Below are 22,911 nucleotides of genomic sequence, written 5' to 3'. Positions count from 1 at the left end.
AAGTAAAGTCCTGGCTTGGAAAGTATTTCGCTATGAAGGACCTTGGTGAAGCTGCCTATATTTTGGGGATAAGGATCTTGAGAGATCGGAGTAAAAGACTAATTGGACTTAGTCAAAGTACCTACTTGGAGAAGGTTCTGAAGAGATTCAGAATGCAAGACTCCAAGAAAGGAGAGTTGCCCATCCAGAGTAACGCCAAACTGAGTAAGACACAAAGCCCTAACACTAAGGCTGAGATAGCACAAATGAGTCGAGTACCTTATGCTTCGGCTGTAGGATCGATCATGTATGCTATGACGTGTACTCGACCTGATGTAGCTTTTGCCCTGAGCATGGTTAGCAGGTTTCAGGGGAACCCTGGCAAGGCACACTGGACTGCGGTAAAGAATATTCTCAAGTACCTACAAAGGACTAAGGACTGGGTCCTTACCCTCGGTGGGAGTGATGACTTGAGAGTTGTAGGGTATAGTGATGCTAGCTTCCAGACTGATAGGGATAACTTCCGCTCTCAGTCGGGCTGGGTCTTTACCCTAAATGGAGGAGAAATTTCTTAGAAGAGTTCCAAGCAAGAGACAGTGGCAGATTCTACTTGTGAATCAGAGTATATTGCAGCTAGCGAGGCGGCAAAGGAGGCGTTATGGCTGAGGAACTTCATTGGAGACCTTGGAGTTGTACCAGATATTAAAGAGCCAATGGAAATTTTCTGTGATAGTGAAAGTGTTGTTGCCTTAGCCAAGGAACCAAGGGATCACGGGAGATCCAGACACATCGACAGAAAATACCATTTCATCAGATATCGGATCGAAGAAGGACTCCTCGTGGCAAAGAGGGTATCATCAGATGAGAATCCGGCAGATCCCCTCACGAAGGGACTGACTCGGGTTAAGCATCTCCAGCATGCTCGGAGCATAGGGCTGAAGGATGATATTAGATTTAGTAGTTAGATAACCTCGAAATTTGTAAAGTGTAATTGACATTTGATGATGAATAAAAGTGTTTTATTTATGAGTAAAGTGTTGCTATCTCTTGTCAATCGTTTACTATATTTCTTTTGCACGTTTTGACTTCCAGAATAATTTTGTTTGGTATAACATATTATTCAAACCTCCAAAGTCGGTCATATGTCGGAAGTAGGTATGAATCAAGACTATCATGTTTGGTTGTAGAGGTCTTGGACAAGGCTACAACAATCATGAGTGCTCATAAGTTCTGAGCATTGGACTCAACCCACGCTTACTGGAATCACTTCATGGAATTCTATCTCGAGTGATCGTGAGACGGTAATATCATATAAGTCTTTAAACCTAGAGATATGATTTGTTACTTACAAGTTGGTTATGCATTGATTGTACGAAAAATGCATTGGTAACTCGATGTTATAAATCGCGCTCTTGTGTGTAATTCAATGAGTAGTAGAAGAAACATATGAGTCGAAGTTTATCTGTTCCTTCTTGGATTAGAAGCTGATATCTGGGCTCCTCGATGATTTTGTTTTGACCTATGTACCGGGCCCGGTCAGAACTAAATTGATGTGTTCAATGAAGTTCTTTGTCAAACAAATCGGAAATCGGGAAACAAATTGTTGGACAATAAGTAAGACATTGTTCCATGTATTTGTCCGACTGATATCTAGAACAGAGGATTATATGATCACTTATCTTAAATGGCGTACCATCATCTTCTCAGTTTCGAGAAACCTTGAAAAGAGCTACGATTGCCGATCGGTTCCTGAAGTCATACTTGCAGTAATAGTTATTAGACTTATCCAAGTAGGAGACTGTTGGATAAGGTGTCTAAGTCCATAACTATTTCTGGTATGTACTTGACCCGACCCGGCATGGTCCATTTGGGTTGCATGGCACCATGCAATTGGATAGACTAAATGAGAGAAATAACACTTGGAGATTATTAATATATTATAAGTTCTAATATATTAATAATATTATTTGATTAGTTTGATCAAGAATTAATTTAGAATTAATTATGTGATCAAAAAGATAACTAATTAAATATATGAGTTGATTATGTAAATCATCCATATCTTGTATAGTGGGCTAAAAGGCTCCATGGACTATCAAGTTGGGTTCCATCCATAGGATGCTCCATGGATGCTCCATAGGAGTTACAAACCCATGGGTCATGGAAATGAAGAGTCATGACACATTAGGGTTTAACCCTAGATGTGTCAACACTATATAAGTAACATGTTCTCCACCTAAAATCGGCTACACTAAGAAATAATAGGGCTTGGCCGATTTTGAAGAAGTGTGTGTTCTCTCATAAGTTCTTCCAAGAGCATTTGGTGTTGTGTGAAGCATTTGAGGCATCACACTTGGGGTGCTAGGCTCACAAGGTTTCAAGGAACACAAACAACAACAAGGTAAGTTATTCTATCTATACTTTATGATAAAATTGTTCCCCATGTATGCTAGATAGGAATATAACCTTGGAATTCAACTTTGCATGATAATTAGACAAACATAGATCCAAGGTTATTAGGGTTGCATGTACACTTAGGAAGTGTTAGAATGCTCAAAACCCATCACGTACAAGGTGTACGCTGCGCGTACTCGTGCGCCTCATTTGGACGCGTTCACCCTCAGGTACGCTAGGCGTACCCAAGGTTACGCATGGCGTAACATGCCCAGATCTAAAAACCCTAATTCCTTTCGAGGGCTATAAAAGGAATGTGTGGCTGGACTTCTCAGCCACCATCCCTTAGAGTGAAACCCTAAATAGAGTGTGCCTTCGTTCTTAAGTCATTTGGTGTATATTCTAAGCTTGGTGGTGCCATTCCAAGGTTGCAAAGGAGAATAAGAGCTCATTGGAAAGGCTAGAAGTGGTGTTCAAGTGTAGATCTGAGCTTTGCAAGGGTTAAAGCTTCATTATCAGGTAAAAAGTTCAGATCTTGTCATTTGGTTCATTATATATGCTTCAAGTACCATATTCTAGGGTTTTAGTCCCAAAGGTGGAGACTTTTTGTGCAAATGGCCTCCATAAGCTTAGATCTTTTATATTTCTGGTTTATTGGAGTTGTAGACTCATAAAAAAATGACATCTTGGACGTGAATATTGCTCCATGTACGAGATCTAGGTCCTTTAGTTGGAATAGAATGTTGTTAAGAGGTGTTGGAGCCTTTACAGCCATGCCAAGGCTTAAAGGTATCGACTTTATGGGTTTAGACACATTAACAGAGTCAGATCTAGAAGTTGGAGTAATGGCTTAACCGATTAAGACCAGAAATGAAGAGTGTTATGCGCAGCGTACTGGGTGGAGACCCCGATCCATGGGTTGGCAATCTACGCCCCGCGTACATCTAGCAGTACGCCCCACGTACTCTCAGGGCTGACTTTTGTTGACTTTTAGGGTTTTGGTCAACATGAGGACTTTAGGTCAAGGAAGGGTAAAATGGTCTTTTACCCTCTGAGGAATGATGATAAGGGGTAAAGTTTTAGTGGTGGAAGTCTTTGAGTATTAAATGATATTTTATGTTTAGGCGAGTTAGAGTTGTCGTTGGGATTTGGAGATAGCGAGGACGCGAGATCTTAGACTCTCCACGAGGTGAGTTTTCTCACTATACTGTACCCGGAAGGGTTTGACTGTGTGACCAGAAGGTCGGATATGTTATGAGATATATGTATTTTGTGTGATAAGTTAATCATTTATATGCGCCATGTATGATATGCTTGATATGGGCCGGAAGGCATTATGTTATGGGCCGGATGTCGAATATTTTATGGGCCGGAAGGCATTGTGATGTGGACCGTAAGGTTGAGGTGGGTAGGACCGGAAGGTCTACCTAGTCGGGACGGAAGTCCGCTGAGACACATGGACCGGAAGGTCAGGGCCTGGAAAGGCGTATGTGCGTTAAGTTGTATTTTGGGGAACTCACTAAGCATTTATGCTTACAGTCGTTGTGTTATGTGTTTTAGGTGCTAGCGAGGACCGTGGGAAGGCGCCGGCGTGATCATACAGATTGTCGGAGAAAAACTATTTTATGATCATTGGGATATATTATATTATGATAACATTGTTCACGTTTGAATTTGGAACATTAAGCGATGGTTTTTGATGCTTACAAAAATGAAAATTTTGTTTTAAATTTACGTTGTTAGATGCTTGCGGAGTACTGCACACGAGGCGAGTTGCAGAAATTGGAGCATGAACTTTGGAATCTAGAGATGAAGGGTTCTGACATCACCGCTTATACTTCCAGATTCGAAGACCTAGCGCTTCTCTGTTAGGGAATGGTTATCCCGGAAAGTAAAAAGATTGAAAGATTTATGTAACACCCAAAGTTTTAAAGGCCAAGAAAGGAAAGAAAGCCCTAATTTTAAGGGTCGACTCAGCGAGTCCGAGCAGGATCCGGGTCAAGGAGTAAGTGGCCAACTCAGCGAGTCGGCCAAGTGGACTTGGCGAGTCTGGTCTGTGCGAGGAAAACCCTAAATCCGGGACTTTGGGTGCCATTTAAGCTTCTTATTCTCTCCATTAGGGTTCCTTATAGCATCCCTCATTCAGAAAACGAAGCCTAAGCCTCCATTGTTGTGCATCCAAGCCTCCAAGCCATTTTTGGGTGTTTTGAAGGAAGAAGAGGGAGGGGAATTAGTGAAGCTTCAAGGATTGGCTTCAGATCTGCAGTTCGTGGAGTCTTTCTGAGGTATTGAAGGTATTAAGTCGTTTCCTTCCCTTAGATCTATTTTTGGTTGTGAGTTTTGGGCTTTTTAAGCCATGATTAGCCACCCTTATGGGTTAGAAGCCGGATCTGGAGTTGCTACTTCAAATCCAAGTGTGTTATGGCCTGGAGAAACAAAAAGTATCAGCCCTTGAGTCGATTTTGGAGCCCCTTGGCCTTAAACCCTAGTTTATGGCATATTTTGCCTAGATCTCCTTCTCTACAAGTAAAGCTTGCAACTTTACGTGAGGAATAGGTTTGGGAAGGGTAGATCTACAGTTTGGAGTCCATGCATGACTCAAAAGTCCTCTGCATGTAAGGAGAACTGAAGGGACTCGGCGAGTCCCTTGAGTGGACTCGGCGAGTAGCATGAAGTTGTAGAGAAACTCGACGAGTGGGATGAACAACTCGTAGAGTCATATGAAGATTGCCTTGTACTCGGCGAGTCAGGTCTCGAACCCCAAACCCTTCGAGTTGAGACTCGAATCAGTGAGTCAGGTGGAGACTCAGTGAGTTGGACAGGTCAGGACTCAGAAATCGGTAGACTCGGCGAGTCATGGACTGACTCAGCAAGTCGAGTCTCGAATGGAAGGAATCTGATCATTTTGAACTCGGCGAGTCAGTAGGGTGACTCGGCGAGTAGGGTTGACCTGGAAGGTTGACTTTGGCCAGGACTTTGACCTTGACCAGGGTTGACTTGGTTGTCTTTCGGGGGTCAGTTAGACTCAGTGTTGCATTGGTATTGAAGTTCGGGGAGAAAGGGGAGCAGGAGTTCCGTGAGTTTCATGTTGGTGACCTTGTGCTCCTAAAGGTCTCTCCTTGGAAAGGAGTGATTCGATTCAGGAAGAGGGGCAAGTTTATATGATAGTTTATACTTGTTGTCTGTGTGATACATGTATGTGCCTAGTAGGGAGGTGAGTGTGAGCGAGGTCGCGTATCTCACCAATAGCAGAGTGTGGATGGGGTTCCACATCTCCATAGTCGCATAACAGGGGCGAGGCCCAAGTTAGGGAAGGAGTGAGGGTGGGCTGGGCCCTTATCTCACTACCACTAGGAGCGTGGACGGGGTTCCATGACTCATCAGTAGCAGTACATGGGCGAGGCCCAGGATAGGCAAGGCCTTAGGATAGAACCAGTTGTATGTGTTTAATTGTGCGTTGTGATATGTTGATGTCATATTAATTGTTGGCGGGCGAGGCCGTGTAACAGGCGGGGCCTAAGTAAAACAGATCTGTATCCGAGCGGGGCTCGAAGCCAGGCAGGGCCTTGAGCAACGGGGCCGTTGTAGTGGGCGAGGCCCAAGGTAGGGGGCGAGGCCCAAGATAGCGGGCGTGGCCCAGTATGTGCAATATGTGGTTATGCATGGTATGTGGTAGGGTGGGGAACTCACTAAGCTTCGTGCTTACGGTTTTCAGTTTTGGTTTTAGGTACTTCCGGTAGCGGAGCGAAGAGCTCGGGGTGACCGCATGGCACACACCATAGATTAGATAGCCTGGGAATGTTTACTCTGATAATAAACATGTGTTTTGAAAACTTATACTCATATTATGTTTTGGAATGATGATTTTATTTTAAGTAATGATTTATTAAAAGAAATTTTTGGTCTTAAATTTTGGGTCGTTACAATTTATCTGGGGGCTGACGCAGCCAACTAAACGGAATGTTTTGGCTGCAAAGCCAGACACATTTGACAGCACTAAATGTCTGTCACAAACCCTGATTGATCATGTGATAAACCGAAGTTCGTTCCATTATTTGTAACTCGTTTTCATTAATAAAGCCGTTAAGTTCCAAAATTTTCCGTTAATTTTGTTTTTAATAAATTATTGCAACTTCTATTAATGTTCTAAAAGTGTTGGAATAAATTTTAAAAACATTAAAAAAATTTCTATTTCATTTAGAAAATATTTAGTTTTATTTAAGTCGTAAATACGACAACTTTATCGGGTGTGACCAAAAGTATCGTATAACGTTGGTATCAGGTAGAATTCCACTAAGCCACAAACTTAACCCCTATATAAGGGATTGAGTGACATCATTTTGAGGCTTTAATCTCTCTCTAAAAACTTGGTGTTACTACTCTCTCTCTAAAATCTGAAACTTAGCCAAAATCATCCAAAACAAGCTCAAAATCACTAAGGTAACTTCCCTAACTCATGAATTAGCATCTTAGACCTTCAAATTCTGAACTTTTATGAGGAATGAGACCATAAACAAGTTTTTACAGTCTAGGAACCTCCTTAGGCCGTGAACACCTCATATGAGGGTTTTGAAGCCTCAAAACCCCTCCAAGACACTTCTAGGGCTTAGATTCGGCCTTGAAAATTGCATGCATGAGCTTAGGACCTCAAAATCGTATCATATGATGTATGGACACAAGTTTACATCCCAAGCATGTTCTTGGACCGTAAACCCTCATTCATGGACCATAAACTCATGTTAATGAGTCAAAATGCCCTTAAACACCTTCAAAATGCTTCCATGGGAGTGTAGAACCTCATAAACCATCATGTGATGCACCAAATCATCATCAAATGGGATAAACTTGAGTTTACGGACAAGAACATTCTTGGACCATGAACCCACCTCCTTAGGCCGTAAACACCCCTCAAAGAGTGTTAAGGTGCCTTTAACCCCTTGAATAGCTTGGATTTGGACCTAGAATCACATGTGATTAACCTACAACAACCAAAGCCCTTGATTCATGGACAAACATGATTTTAAAGTTGTAAACTCATGAGTTTAAGGTAGTAAACTACCCAAGAACATATCCTTAGACCGTAAACTCATATCCAATGCATTTCAAGTCCCGATCACTTCCTAAGCCATGGAATCGACCCTAGAACCTTCCCGTGTGCATTGTATGACCATTTGGCATCCAAGAACCCACCAACCATGAGTTTACGGCCGTAAAATCATGGGGATATGGTCAATGGGTCGTAAACTCCTTAAGGAGTTTACTCTTGAAGAGTAAACTCCATATTTAGTCCCTACACAGTACACAACCTTAGATGCTACCCGGATCACTCCTAACACTTGAATTGAAGTGTTTTCACATCTTGGAGTGGATATTCATGTCTAATTAGTGGTTCAAAGTCTAATTAGATACAATTTCATATCATTTCATATTACATATGAAACATCCTAAAATACGACCCAAAAATTTTTGTTTAACAATTACTAAAAACACTATGATAATATCATAAAATAAAACTCGTACGTCAATATCTCAAAACAGTAGCAAAGTGTTATGAAGAACTGTATCAAAGTTGTATCAAATCACATTTATGAAAAACTAAAAACATCTCCCAGGACAACTGAAATTGTGGTGTATGCGATGCCATCAACCCGAGCTCTTCCCTTTGCTTGCGGAAGTACCTGAAACCAAAACTGAAACTGTAAGCACGAAGCTTAGTGAGCTCCCCCAAAAGTACCACATACCATACAATACATATAAAGCACATACTGGGCCTTGCCTACTGCATCTGACCGAGGTCCAGACTAACTGGGGCCTTGCCCCCTGCATCGGACCGATGTCCGGAAACTGAGTGGGACCTTGTCCCCTACATTGGACCGAAGTCCGGACTAACTGGGGCCTTGCCCCCTGCATCGGACCGAAGTCCGGAAACTGACTGGGACCTTATCCCCTGCATCAGACCGAAGTCCGGACTAACTGGGGCCTTGCCCCCTGCATCAGACCGAAGTCCGGAAACTTACTGAACATAGCATAGCATAACATATCAAATAGCATAAACATATATACTGCATACTGCATCGGTCCGTTGCCCAGAACACATAACACATAACACATAACACATAAATCCTGTCTAAGCCATGAAGGCATCAAACATACTAACTACTGCATCAGACCGAAGTCCGGAAACTACTGCTAACTGAACGGGCCGACATTGTGGCCTTAGACTCGTTCCTGTTGGGTTTTGAGCATTCTAACACTCCTAAGTGTACATGCAACCCTAAATACCTTGGATCTATGTTTTCTCTATTATACATGCAAATAAGAATATCCAATGTATTATCCTAATCTAGCATACAAAACAATGAGTGTAACAAGATAGAATACATACCTCTTTGATGTAGAAAGTCTTCATGAAGCTTGAGTGCCTAGCCCCAATAGTGTGGAAGCCTCAAATGGAATCACAATCATCAAAACACTTAGAATAACTTGAGAGAGTTCTACACTTCATGAAATCGGCTAGCCCTCTCTAGAACAATACTAGTGGCCGATTTTTGTCAAGAATAATATCATTATATAGTGTTACAATTAGGGTAAACCCTAATTGTCATGACTTTCCATTTCCTTGGATCCATGGGTTCAAATACACCATGGAGCATCCATGGACCATCCTATGGGTTTTAGCCCAACTTGATTATCCATGGAGCATTAGCCCACTATATAAGTATGGATGATTTACACAATCAACCCATATATTTAATTAGTCTTCTTTTGATCACTTAATTAATCCTAGATTAATTCTTGATCAATACTAATTAAATAATCTTATTATTCTTATTATTAATATACTAGAACTTATAATATATTAATAACCATAAGTGTCTTATTTCTCTCATTATAGTCTATCTAAGTGCATGACGGTATGCAACCCAAATGGACCATGCCGGATCGGGTCAAGTCTTACCAATTATAGTTATGGACTTAGACATTAATCCAATAGTTCCTACTGGAAGGAAACTTACCTCGTGATCTGGCTGTTGAGTGTATGGCTCTGGAAGCTATCTGTTGCTGCTTCGGTATCTCCCCGGCTACAATTCCACAAATACAATCAATCAAATACTAATAAGTGCATTGGGGTAAAATGACTCTTTTACCCCTGGCAAAAGTCAACTCTCCTGGTCAAAGTCAACTCTCTTGGTCAAAGTCAACTTACAGTTGACCTGACTCGCTGAGTTGGGCCGCCAACTCGCCGAGTCCCTACTCTCATTTCTCAACCCTGCTTGCTGCTACTCGTTGAGTATGGCATAAACTCGACGAGTTCCCATTCGATTCTAAAACTCAAGCCATCTGCATCCGACTCGCCGAGTTGTTCGAGTTGTTCTTGAATCTAAGAAGATTGTCTTAGACTCGCCGAGTTGTATGAATAACTCATCGAGACCCTCCATTACTGAGTCTAACCTCCGACTCACTGAGTCCATTCTACTACTCACTGGTCCCCACTCGGAATCACTCAAAGGGGAAAGATCGGGGACTCGCGACTCGACTCGCCGAGTCCGAAGAACGACTCGTCGAGTCACATGCACGCAGTTACTAAAAACTCAATTCTGCTCAAAACCACTGCATACAATTTATAGATCTGATTTTCTAAGGCTGGTTTACCACGTAAAGTTTTCAACTTTACGTGTACATATGCATGAAAAAGGATATAAAGGCTAAAAAGGCACTTAGAAGAGTAGATCTAGGGCTATCATGCAAAAATGGCTCCATAAAGGTGATAGATCTACGTTTTTGGAACTGAAACATGGCTAGATCCGAAGGCTAATCAATCTAATGTGATCTCTCTGCTATGAACAAGCTAAGGAATGGATAAAATGGGCTAAATATGCTTATGAAAGATAATCAATCATAGAAACAGAAGGAATCCAATTATTACCTTAATAAACTCTGAAATGGGTGCAAGACCTTGGATCTTCTTCTTCTCCTTTGGATCTAGCCTCCTTCTTCTCTTCAAAACTTCAAGATTCACACAAGAAATGCTCAAATACTCAAGGGAATGGTTAGGGTTTGCTAAATGATGCCATGAGGGTGAAGGAGACGAGTTTGGGGCTCATATGATAGTTTAAATAGGGTCCAAACTCGGGGATTTAGGGTTTCTACCTGTCAGGCGGATTCGCCGAGTCCTAAATATGGACTCGCCGAGTCGCCGATCTAAACGTTGCTCTAGATCCCGACTCTACTCAACGAGTCGGGCAATAGACTTGTCGAGTCCCTCTGCAAATTTCTAAATAAATAATATAAAAACAACATACCATAGACGGGTTGTTAATAATATAGAGATGAAGGGAAGATACATACCCGTCACCACATCAGGAGTCGCTCGTGCCTCCTCTGCTGTCATCTACTCTTTGCCACTGGTGCCTCGGCTCGGCCCTGCCGGCCATCTGTAATCCTCAAAGTAGCAGGGGCAGGTGCAACCACCTTCCCTGCTGCAACTAAACTCGGACACTGGGACTTTTTATGTCCCCTCTAACTGCAATGAAAGCAAATCAGATCTGATGCTGCAATAGCGGTAGCAGGGGCCGTACAATCCCTACTCAAATGCCCAGTCCGACCTCACTTATAGCAGCCGGAACTCCCTGCCTTGCACACCCCATCGTGCAATCTCCCACACTTGCCACATCGACCGTGGCTCTGCTGACTCCTAGATCTGTGATATGAAACCTTGGGCTTTTTGCCCGAACTACCTGTACCCGAAACCGCCTCCGGTTTCCTCTTCTTCTCCATCTCCAGGTCAATCTCCCTCTCCCGAGCCCTAGCAATCATGTCATCTAGTGTTTTACAACTGGACCAGCTCATAAACTGGCGGATATCGCTCCACAACATCTCATGATAACGGGCCTTCTTCATTTCCTCATCGGCTGCATACTGAGGAACGAGAAGAGCCCTTTCTCTAAATTTGGCGGTGATCTCCGCCACGGTCTCTGTAGTCTGGGTGAGGTCCTGAAACTCTCTGGCTAACTGCTGCACATCAATAACCGGTGCAAACTCCGCCTTGAACCTGGTGGAGAAATCAGCCCAGGTCATGGCATCTAGCGCTGCGTCATCTCCAATGGTATATCCAACCTCCTCCCACCAATCCCGTGCCCTGTCCTTCAGAAGACAGGACGCCAATCTAACCTTGTCCCCCTCGGGACACCTGCTCGTGCGGAAAGCGTTGGCCACATCCGCCAACCATCTAGTACTCGCTATGGGGTCCCGCGCCCCGTGGTAATCTGGAGCTCCACATGCCCTGAACTCCCTGAACATAAGTGTGCGCGACCACATCATAGCCGCCACCTTGGCACGGAAGGTTCCCAATCTCTCATCCATCAACTCTAGAATACCCTCCTTGATCGAACCGAAGATGACAGGAGTCTGCTCCAGTATGATACGAGTAATCTTAGAAGAAAGAAACTCTCTGGTCCGCTCATCCAACTGCCCGACCTCCGGGCTTGATCCTGATCCCCCTCCGGCACCTGAACTGCCGACTGCTGGCCTCGAACGCAAAACTACAATTCTGAAACAAATCATAGCAAAATCAGAAAACTGAAATATCTCAAGGGATCACTGATACCAATACTAGTTTCCTGGTCTTGTCTCAGCCTTCCTTGATTCGAGTACAAATCCTCTGCTTTTAGTAGAACGGGCCCATACTAGCTTCCACGTCTATCCGTACTTTCCTCAAGAACTGCCTTGACTCCACCAAGTCACTTCTACTACTACTACTGATCTCTGATACTCTCATCCTAGGCTTGCCCTAGAGAAATCTCTAACTACATTCAAAACAATCCTCAGCTGCTGAAGGCCTCCTTGTAATACTAATTAGTCATCACCTGAATACCATCACATGTAATGAGGCTCAGATAATCCTTCGAGTAACACACTCGTCCCTACAACAGTTAGACTCAACCAAGAGCTGCGCAATAGGGCCAAATCCAACACTCTGAGATTATTCAACCCTGATCACATGTGATGTGACGTATTCACCTAATGGCTAACTCCCATCACTTAGAGTCCCACAAAGCACAAAGCAAGCAACATTCGGATACAGGAAACTACTCAAGCAAATCTATTCTAATAACAAGATACTGTACTAGCATACAATGCTAAGCTCATACTATCAGGCATAACCTAAACATGCTATCCTACTACTGTCTACTCAATACTAGCATGCAAATCTTGTAATGCTGAAACACATAAAGCAGGCACATAAGGCATCCTCCTAGATCCTTAGTCCTATTCTAGCATGTTGTTCTACTGAAACTAAAACTGACACACATAACATAACTTGTATGGGTAATTTAGGAGTACTTACTTGAGCTCGGTTGATTGCATACGCCACACCATTTTCCTTTTATAAAAACTCTTCTTCATTCTATGTTCTTTTTCAAAAATCATTTTCAAAAACATTTTTCTTTTGAAAATCTTTACCGTTTCCTTAGTTTGAGTTCAGACACACCCGAAAGTGTATCCGAATCCCTCAAACCAAGGCTCTGATACCAACTTGAAATATCCCAAAATACGACCCAAAAATTTTTGTTTAACAATTACTAAAAACACTATGATAATATCATAAAATAAAACTCGTACGTCAATATCTCAAAACAGTAGCAAAGTGTTATGAAGAACTGTATCAAATCACATTTATGAAAAACTAAAAACATCTCCCAGGACAACTGAAACTGTGGTGTATGCGATGCTATCAACCCGAGCTCTTCCCTTTGCTTGCAGAAGTACCTGAAACCAAAACTGAAACTGTAAGCACAAAGCTTAGTGAGCTCCCCCAAACTACCACATACCATACAATACGTATTAAGCACATACTGGGCCTTGCCCACTGCATCGGACCGAGGTCCGGACTAACTGGGGCCTTGCCCCTACATCGTACCGAAGTCCAAAAACCGACTGGGACCTTGTCCCCTGCATCGGACCGAAGTCCGGACTATCTGGGGCTTTGCCCCCTGCATCGGACCGAAGTCCGAAGACTGACTGGGACGTTGTCCCCTGCATCGGACCGAAGTCCGGACTAACTGGGGCCTTGCCCCCTGCATCAGACTGATGTCCGGAAACTGACTAAACATAGCATAGCATAACATATCAACTATCAGAAAAACATATACTGCATACTGCATCGGGCCGTTGCCTAGAACACATAACACATAACACATAAATCCTGTCTGAGCCACGAAGGCATTAAACATACTAACTACTGCATCGGACCGAAGTTCGGAAACTACTGTTAACTGAATGGGCCAGCATTGTGGCCTTAGACCCGTTCCTACTGGAAGGAAACTCACCTCGTGATCTGGCTACTGAGTGTATGGCTCTGGAAGCTATCTGTTGTTGCTACGGTATCTCCCCGACTACAATTCCACAAATACACTCAATCAAATACTAATAACTGCATTGGGGTAAAATGACTCTTTTACCCCTGGCTAAAGTCAACTCTCCTGGTCAAAGTCAGCTTACAGTTGACCTGACTCGCCGAGTTGGGCCGCCAACTCGCCGAGTCCCTACTCTCATTTCTCAACCCTGCTTGCTGCTACTCGTCGAGTATGGTATAAACTCGACGAGTTCCCATTCGAATCGAAAACTCAGGCCATCTGCATCCGACTCGCCGAGTTGTATGAACAACTCGACGATTTGTTCTTGAATCTAAGAAGATTGTCTTAGACTCGCCGAGTTGTATGAACAACTCATCGAGTCCCTCCATTACTGAGTCTAACCTCCGACTCACTGAGTCGATTCTACTACGCACTGGTCCCCACTCGGAATCACTCAAAGGGGAAAGATCGGGGACTCGTGACTCGACTCGCCGAGTCCGAAGAACGACTCGCCGAGTCACATGCACGCAGTTACTAAAAACTCAATTCTGCTCAAAACCACTGCATACAATTTATAGATCTGATTTTCTAAGGCTGGTTTACCATGTAAAGTTTCCAACTTTACATGTACATATGCATGAAAAAGGATATAAAGGATAAAAAGGCACTTAGAAGAGTAGATCTAGGGCTATCATGCAAAAATGGCTCCATAAAGGTGATAGATCTACGTTTTTGGAACTGAAACATGCCTAGATCCGAAGGCTAATCAATCTAATGTGATCTCTCTACTATGAACAAGCTAAGGAATGGATAAAATGGGCTAAATATGCTTATGAAAGGGAATCAATCATAGAAACAGAAGGAATCCAATTATTACCTTAATAAACTCTAAAATGGGTGCAACACTTTGGATCTTTTTCTTCTCCTTTGGATCTAGCCTCCTTCTTCTCTTCAAAACTTCAAGATTCACACAAGAAATGCTCAAATACTCAAGGGAATGGTTAGGGTTTGCTAAATGATGCTCTGAGGGTGAAGGAGACGAGTTTGGGGCTCATAAGATGGTTTAAATACGGTGCAAACCCGGGGATTTAGGGTTTCTACCTAGCAGGCGGAATCGCCGATCTAAACGCTGCTCAAGATCCAACCTCTACTCGACGAGTCGGGCAATAGACTCGCCGAGTCCCTCTACAAACTTCTACATAAATAATATAAAAACAACATACCATATACGGGTCGTTACAACATAGGAACCTCGCGCGTAATCAAGCCCCGAACCGTCACATAGCATCCACACCGTAGCGTTTTCTCGTTTGGTGAGTTCGTACCCATACCGATTTTCACTGTTTTCACTGTTTTCAGGGGGGAATACAAGCAAAGTACAAGTGATACTTGTACTCAAAACTTGTTTTATATACGTTGTGTTTCATATTATATATGCTTTTAACACTAACAGTCGTAACAAACAACCATTTGAACCTGCAGAATACATTATTATGTTATTTGTGAAAAACAATATAAATTGTTGTATCTATTTTTTCGAAAATGTTTTCCTATATTATAACAGTTAAAAGCATAACAATTTGAACTTAGAATATTGTTTTGTCCTCGGTAACACTCCACAGAGATACGCGAGTGGAGGATGGTCATTTGATCTTTCAGTATTATTACAAGTAAATTTGTTAATCCTATAATTGGAGACACGTCCTCAGTGTACACTCCACAGAGGTACGCGAGTGGAGGACCGCCTCTATAACCAGAATCTCTTAGATAGGGAGCGTGACTTAAGTGCATAGATCTATACGGGGCTGACTACCCCGCACCTAGCTGCTAGTTACAACCGAACCGAAAGGTTCAAGGGTGATCAAAGTCATATAGGGTGATGGACTATTTATTACCCTAATTAGTCTATTGTATGGTTATGGAACTCGCAATTTGGATAACAGATATTTACATCTTTGTAATATTGGGTTAAGTAACTAGTTTACTTGGTATATGTTAGTTTTATAAACATGTTAAAACTAATACATTTTCAAAGTAAATCTTTTACATTACATTATGGGTTGGTGAACTAACACACATTACAAGGATAACCAGGTTTTCAGTATACATCTTTCACATTAGGAAAATATGGGATTTTCCTGGGATCACAGTTGAACATAACCAGAACAGTGTAACCTAACAATTAACCAAACATTAGTTTTAAGAAAATATGGGATTTTCTTGGTTCGTAACATTTTCAGAAACCAAAAGGAAACTCGTACACTTTTACAAAAAAAAGCTCTTATGAACTCACCAGCTTTATGCTGATTTTTAAAATGCTTGTATTCTCAGGTCCGAATTAGACAGGTACCCGATGATTCCTTTTTGACGAAGATGGAGTGCGTTGAAGACACGCCTTGCTTTTGTTTATATATACATATGTATAACACTGTACATCTTTACTTTTGATCATATGTAAATTTCTATATGTAATGTAATGGTTGTTTACTTTACTTACTATGTGCATTGGATTTGATACTCAATGTGGAGTCTGCCTAGGAAATGTTTCCGCCTTGGTTTTCGGGGTGTGACAGATTGGTATCAGAGCCCTTGTTTGTAGTGAATGAAGTATACCAAACCTTACATGGTATAAAACTATAAACACTAAGGGGCCTAAGTGCTCTGAACTAAAAGTATACTTGAAAATATAAGTATTTTCAAAAGTATACAAGTGTACATAACCGCTGAGATCCGTAACTACAAGTAGAACAAAACATAAGTAAATAGGTGTTGTATGTTGTGGTTAAACCTGGGCAGTTATGTAGTCGTGTCTAGGATGAATATATCATGGCCAACTATATTCATTCGAGACACGACCAACATGTGCTTGGGAGTGACTGTGGTGTTCAGCATGCCTAAAACTTACCCTAATATCCCAAACATGGAACCGTGGTCGTAGTGAATCATGAAATACTATGTGAGTATTTCTCGAACCAATCCTTTGTAGAGATCCTCATTCAAGCGTTATTCCCTGATCATTCCTTTAGCGTTAATTTATTTGTTTTGATAACTCATTCCTGCTTTATCGCTTATTCGGAATATATAACTATCATATCTCTTGATTAAATTCGGAGGACTTATCTTCCTCTCTTTCCTGATCTTATTAGATCAATATGCCTCCAAGAAAGAGACCCAGCTCAAAGACCAACAACCTTCCGCCACCACCTTCTCCTCAAATTGACCTCGCAATGCTTCAAACAGCTATTACGGCTGCAGTGACAGCCGTCGTGTCACAAATGAACCCCAGTAACTCAGGAGGTGGTCCCCAGCCCGAAAATCTAGAAGATAGTCAAGGACACTGAAAATGGGGTTCTTATAAAGATTTCATGAGCGCAATACCCACTTCCTTTGATGGCACTGGAGGTGTCATTTCCCTCACTTGATGGTTCGAGAAAATCGAATCTATATTCGAAATCTGTGCTTGTTCGGAGTCTGATAAAGTAAAGTTTGCAGCTTGTACCTTCAGTGACAAAGCCCTGACTTGGTGAAACGACCAAGTCAAATCCCAGACCCTAGCTGTAGCTAATGCTATGGGCTGGGAAGCCATGAAAGAACTCCTTCTGGCTGAGTACTGCCCTCGCGGCGAAATACAGAAGTTAGAGCACGAGCTCTAGAACCTAAAGATGAAGGGTGCTGATCTTGCAGCGTACACCTCGAGGTTTGATGACCTGGCACTACTCTGTCCGGGAATGGTTACCCCAGAGAGTAAGAAAATAGAAAGATTTATTTGGGGGCTGACCTAGCCAACCAAGGGACACGTCTTATCTGCACGGTCGGATACTTATGATAGTGCCAAAAGTTTAGCCTATATCCTGATTGATCACAGCGATGACGTTGAGGAAACAACCGCCACTCCCAAACCGACCAAAACTACTGGTAAAAAGAGAAAGCACTGGAAGAAGAAGAAAGGCCAACCTTCCCAAGGATCCTCAAAGAAACAACAAACTGTAGCAGTCCATGCTGCTACTACCCCCATTGCTTCTGCTTCGGTTGTCGGATCTACAGCTCAGACCCCTACCAGTAGATATGCTGGTAACCTTCCTGTGTGTGAAAAGTTCAAGTACCACCATAACCCTGGACCCTGCCGTGACCTAACATGCACCAACTGTGGCAAAAAGGGGCACACAGTCCAATTTTGCAAGGCACCAGCCCAATCTTCAAATCAATCTTCTGGAGCAGGTGTTGGTTAAACCTGTTATAATTGTGGAGAAGTTGGGCATTACAAGAGGAACTGCCCCAAGAAGGCGACAACTGATAATACTGGAAGAGTCCTAGCCATGGGACGGGAGGAGGCAGTCGCCGATCCCACTGTTGTTCCGGGTACGTTCCTTCTTGACAACTCTTATGGTAGTATTCTTTTCGATTTAGGTGCTAAAAGAAGTTTTGATAGTCATTCGTTCAAACATAATCTAAAACCTAAACCCCAACCATTAACCGAAACGTTTACTGTCGAGATGGCCAACAGTGAGAAAGAAAGCGCTAGCGATGTATTCATAGGTTGTACCCTTACCCTGAACAATCATTCATTTCCCATCGATCTTATGCAATTTTCCATTAAGAGCTTTGATGTTATCCTTGGCATGGATTGGTTGAGTCCCAATCATGCTGATATCCTTTGCTACGAAAAAGCCATCCATCTCAATCTTCCTGCATCAAAGCTTAGAAACTCTTGCGAAAGGAATGCCAAGCATTCCTAGCCCATGTCATTAACGAGAAATAAGAAGCTAAGGACCTCACGAGCATCCCCGCAGTCTGTAACTTTCCTGATGGCTTTCCAGAAGAGCTTCCAGGAATTCCTCTTGAACGTTAGGTCGGACTTCGCATTGACCTAATTCCTGAAGCTACCCCCATAGCCAAGTCTCCATATCGTTTAGCTCCAGTAGAAATGCAGGAGTTATCCAGCCAACTGAATGAGTTACTCAGCAAACAGTTCATCAGACCGAGTTCCTCACCCTGGGGACCTCCGGTATTGTTTGTAAAGAAGAAAGATGGATCCTTCCGGATGTGTATCGACTACCGTGAGCTGAACAAGTTGATCGTAAAGAACCGATATCCTCTTCCGCGAATAGATGACCTCTTCGATCAACTTCAGGGAGCCAACTACTTTTCAAATATATACCTTCGGTCAGGGTACCATCAGCTATGAGTTCAGGAGAGTGATGTTTCCAAAACAACTTTCAGAAGTAGATATGGACACTACAAGTTCGTAGTGATGCCCTTCGGTCTAACCAATGCACCGGCAATGTTCATGGACCTGATGAACCGGGTGTGTCGTCCTTTCTTAGACAAATTCATCATGGTGTTCATTGATGACATCCTTGTCTACTCCAGAAGTGAAGAAGACCACAAGCAACACTTGTGGTTAGTGTTGGAAACCCTTAGAGTCGAGAAGTTGTACGCAAAATTTTCCAAGTGTGAATTCTGGATTAGGAAGGTAACTTTCCTCGGTCATGTGGTAAGCGAGGAGGGAATTCATCTGGATCCTTCCATGATTAAAGCGATAGAGAATTGGTCAGCACCAAAAACACCCACAGAAATCCGTCAATTCTTGGGTCTCACCGGCTATTATCGGAGATTGATGCAGAATTTTTCCAAAATAGCCAAACCCCTAACCACTGTAACACAGAAAGGTGTACCCTTTTGTTGGAGTTAAAAGCAAGAATCCACATTCCAGACGTTAAAGCAAGCCTTCTGTAGTGCACCTGTTTTGTCCCTACCCGAAGGGATAGAAGACTTCATTCTCTATTGTGATGCGTCTAATCAGGGCTTAGGCTGTGTGCTTATGCAAAAGGGAAAGGTAATTGCTTATGCCTTGAGACAGCTAAAGGCACATGAGGTCAACAACACCACGCACGACTTGGATTTAGGAGTCGTAGTCTTTTCACTAAAGATTTGGAGACATTATCTCTACGGAACCAACTATACGATCTTCACTGACCATAAAAGCCTGCAACACATCCTCAATCAGAAATTCCTAATCATGAGGCAATGGCGATGGGTAGAGCTACTCAGCGATTATGAGTGCGAGATTCGCTACCATCCCGACAAGGCCAATGTAGTAGCAGATGCCCTTAGCCGATAGGAAAGTTCAAGCCGTAAAGTGAGGACACTGACGATGACTATCCATTCCCAATTATCCATGCAAATCCGAGATGCCTAGATAGAAGCCCTCAAACCCGAGAACAAATCAAGCGAAGCCTTAATTGGAATAGATAAGAAAATTGAGATCAAAGCTGACGGAGTCTACTATTTCATGGACCGAATCTGGATTCCAAAGTCCGGAGGATTCAGGGAGATTTTCATGGAAGAGGCACACAAGACCAGATACTCTGTTCACCCAGCTTCGAACAAGATGTACCTAGATCTCAAGAAACAATACTGGTGGCCGAACATGAAAGCCGAGATCGCTATATTCGTGGGCAAGTGCTTGACTTGCGCCAAAGTGAAAGTCGAATACCGGAAACCCTCAAGTCTGCTCCAGCAACCCGAGATACCCGAGTGGAAATGGGAGATGATTACCATGGATTTCATCACCAAGTTACGCAAGTGTCCGAGTGGGTACAATACCATTTGGGTAATTATCGATCGTTTGACCAAATCCCCTCACTTCATTCCGATCAAAGAATCATTCAAAATGGAAAGACTCACGCGAATCTACATCCAAGAGGTAGTTCGACTGCACGGTGTACCTGCATCTGTTATCTCCGATCGAAATAGCAGGTTTACCTCCAGATTTTGGCAGTCACTCCAGAAGGCTCTTGGAACTAAACTAGACATGAGCACGACTTATCACCCTCAGACCGACGGACAGAGTGAGAGAACTATCCAAACCCTGGAAGACATGCTTAGGGCATGTGTCATTGATTCTGGACCGTCGTGGGACACACAACTGCCTTTGATCGAGTTCTCGTACAACAGAAGTTACCATATCAGTATGAAGGCTTCTCCGTTTGAAGCCCTCTACGGTCCCCTTTGTGCTGGGCCGAGGTAAGGGACACGCAGCTAGCCAAGAGTCGATTTCCCGACAATGCTCTCAATGGTCTTGAAATCAACCGCAAAACTACCGAAAAGATCATCCAAATATGAGAACGACTGAAAGCTTCACGAGATCGCCAAAAAGAGTTATGCTGATAACCAACGGAAACCTCTGGAGTTTGAGGTTGGAGACCGTGTCCTTTTGAAGGTCTCACCCTGGAAAGGCATGGTACGCTTTGGAAAGCATGGTTAACTTAATCCGAGGTACATTGGACCCTTCAAACCTTAAAAAATGTCTATCCGATGAAACCCTCGTGATTCCTCTTGATGAGATCAAGATCAATGAGAACTTAAACTTCGTGGAGGAGCCATCAAAATTATGGATCGAGAGATCAAACGTACAAAACAAAGTCACATCCCAATAGTGAAGGTTCGTTGGAATGCCAAGCGGGGACCGGAATTCACTTGGGAGCGTGAAGACTCGATGAAACAGAAGTATCCGCATCTCTTTCCAAATCGATGATTTGTATCTTAGTTCTGAATTTCGGGATGAAATTCCCTCTAATGGGGGGATAATGTGACAACCCGAAGTTCGTTCCATTATTTGTAACCCGTTTTCATTAATAAAGTCGTTAAGTTCCAAAATTTTCCATTAATTTTGTTTTTAATAAATTATTGCGACTTCTATTAATGTTTTAAAAGTGTTGGAATACATTTTAAAAACATTAAAATATTTTCTATTTCATTTAGAAAATATTTAGTTTTATTTAAGTCGTAAATACGACAACTTTATCGGGTGTGACCAAATATATCGTATAACGTTGGTATCAGGTAGAATTCCACTGGGCCACAAACTTAGCCCCTATATAAGGGATTGAGTGACATCATTTTGAGGCTTTAATCTCTCTCTAAAATTTTTCTCTAACTACTCTCTCTCTAAAATCAGAAACTTAGCCAAAATCATCCAAAACAAGCTCCAAATCACTAAGGTAACTTCCCTAACTCATGAATTAGCATCTTAGACATTCAAATTCGGAATTTTTATGAGGAATGAGACCATAAACAAGTTTTTATGGTCTAGGAACCTCCTTAGGCCGTGAACACCTCATATGAGGGTTTTCAAGCCTCAAAATCCCTCCAAGACACTTCTAGGGCTTAGATTTGGCCTTGAAAATTGCATGCATGAACTTAGGACCTCAAAATCGTATCATATGATGTATGGACACGAGCTTATGTCCCAAGCATGTTCTTGGACAGTAAACCCTCATTCATGGACCATAAACTCATGTTAATGAGTCAAAATGCCCTTAAACACCTTCAAAATGCTTCCATGGGAGTGTAGAACCTCATAAACCTTCATGTGATGCACCAAATCATCATCAAATGGGATAAACTTGAGTTTACGGCCCAAGAACATTCTTGGACCGTAAACCCACCTCCTTAGGCCATAAACACCCGTCAAAGGGTGTTAAGGTGCCTTTAACCCCTTGAATAGCTTGGATTTGGACCTAGAATCACATGTGATTAACCTACAACCACCAAAGCCCTTGATTCATGGAAAAACATGAGTTTATCGTTGGAAACTCATGATTTTAACGTAGTAAACTCCCCAAGAACATCTCCTTAGACCGTAAACTCATTTCCAAGGACATTTCTTGTCTCGATCACTTCCTAAACCATGGAACTGACCCTAGAACCTTCCCGTGTGCATTGTATGACCATTTGGCATCCAAGAACCCACCACCCATGAGTTTACGGCCGTAAAATCATGGTGATATGGCCAACGGGCCGTAAACTCTTTAAGGAGTTTACGGCCGTAAAATCATGGGGATATGGTCAATGGGCCGTAAAAATCATGGGGATATGGTCAATGGGCCGTAAAATCATGGGGATAGGGTCAATAGGCCCTACACACCCTTAGATGCTAACCAGATCACTCCTAACACTTGAATTGAAGTGTTTTCACATCTTGGAGTGCATATTCCTGTCTAATTAGTGGTTCAAAGTCTAATTAGATACAATTGCATATCATTTCACATTATATAGGAACCTTGCGCGTAATCAAGCCCCAAACCGTCACATAGCATCCAAACCGTCGCGTTTTCTCATATGGTGAGTTCATACCCCTACCGATTTTCATTGTTTTCACTATTTTCAGGGGGAATAC

Source organism: Lactuca saligna, chromosome 2 (genome assembly GCF_052625555.1).
Source record: "Lactuca saligna cultivar CGN05327 chromosome 2, ASM5262555v1, whole genome shotgun sequence".
Taxonomy (NCBI): domain Eukaryota; kingdom Viridiplantae; phylum Streptophyta; class Magnoliopsida; order Asterales; family Asteraceae; genus Lactuca; species Lactuca saligna.
Note: the sequence above shows the minus strand (reverse complement) of the source record.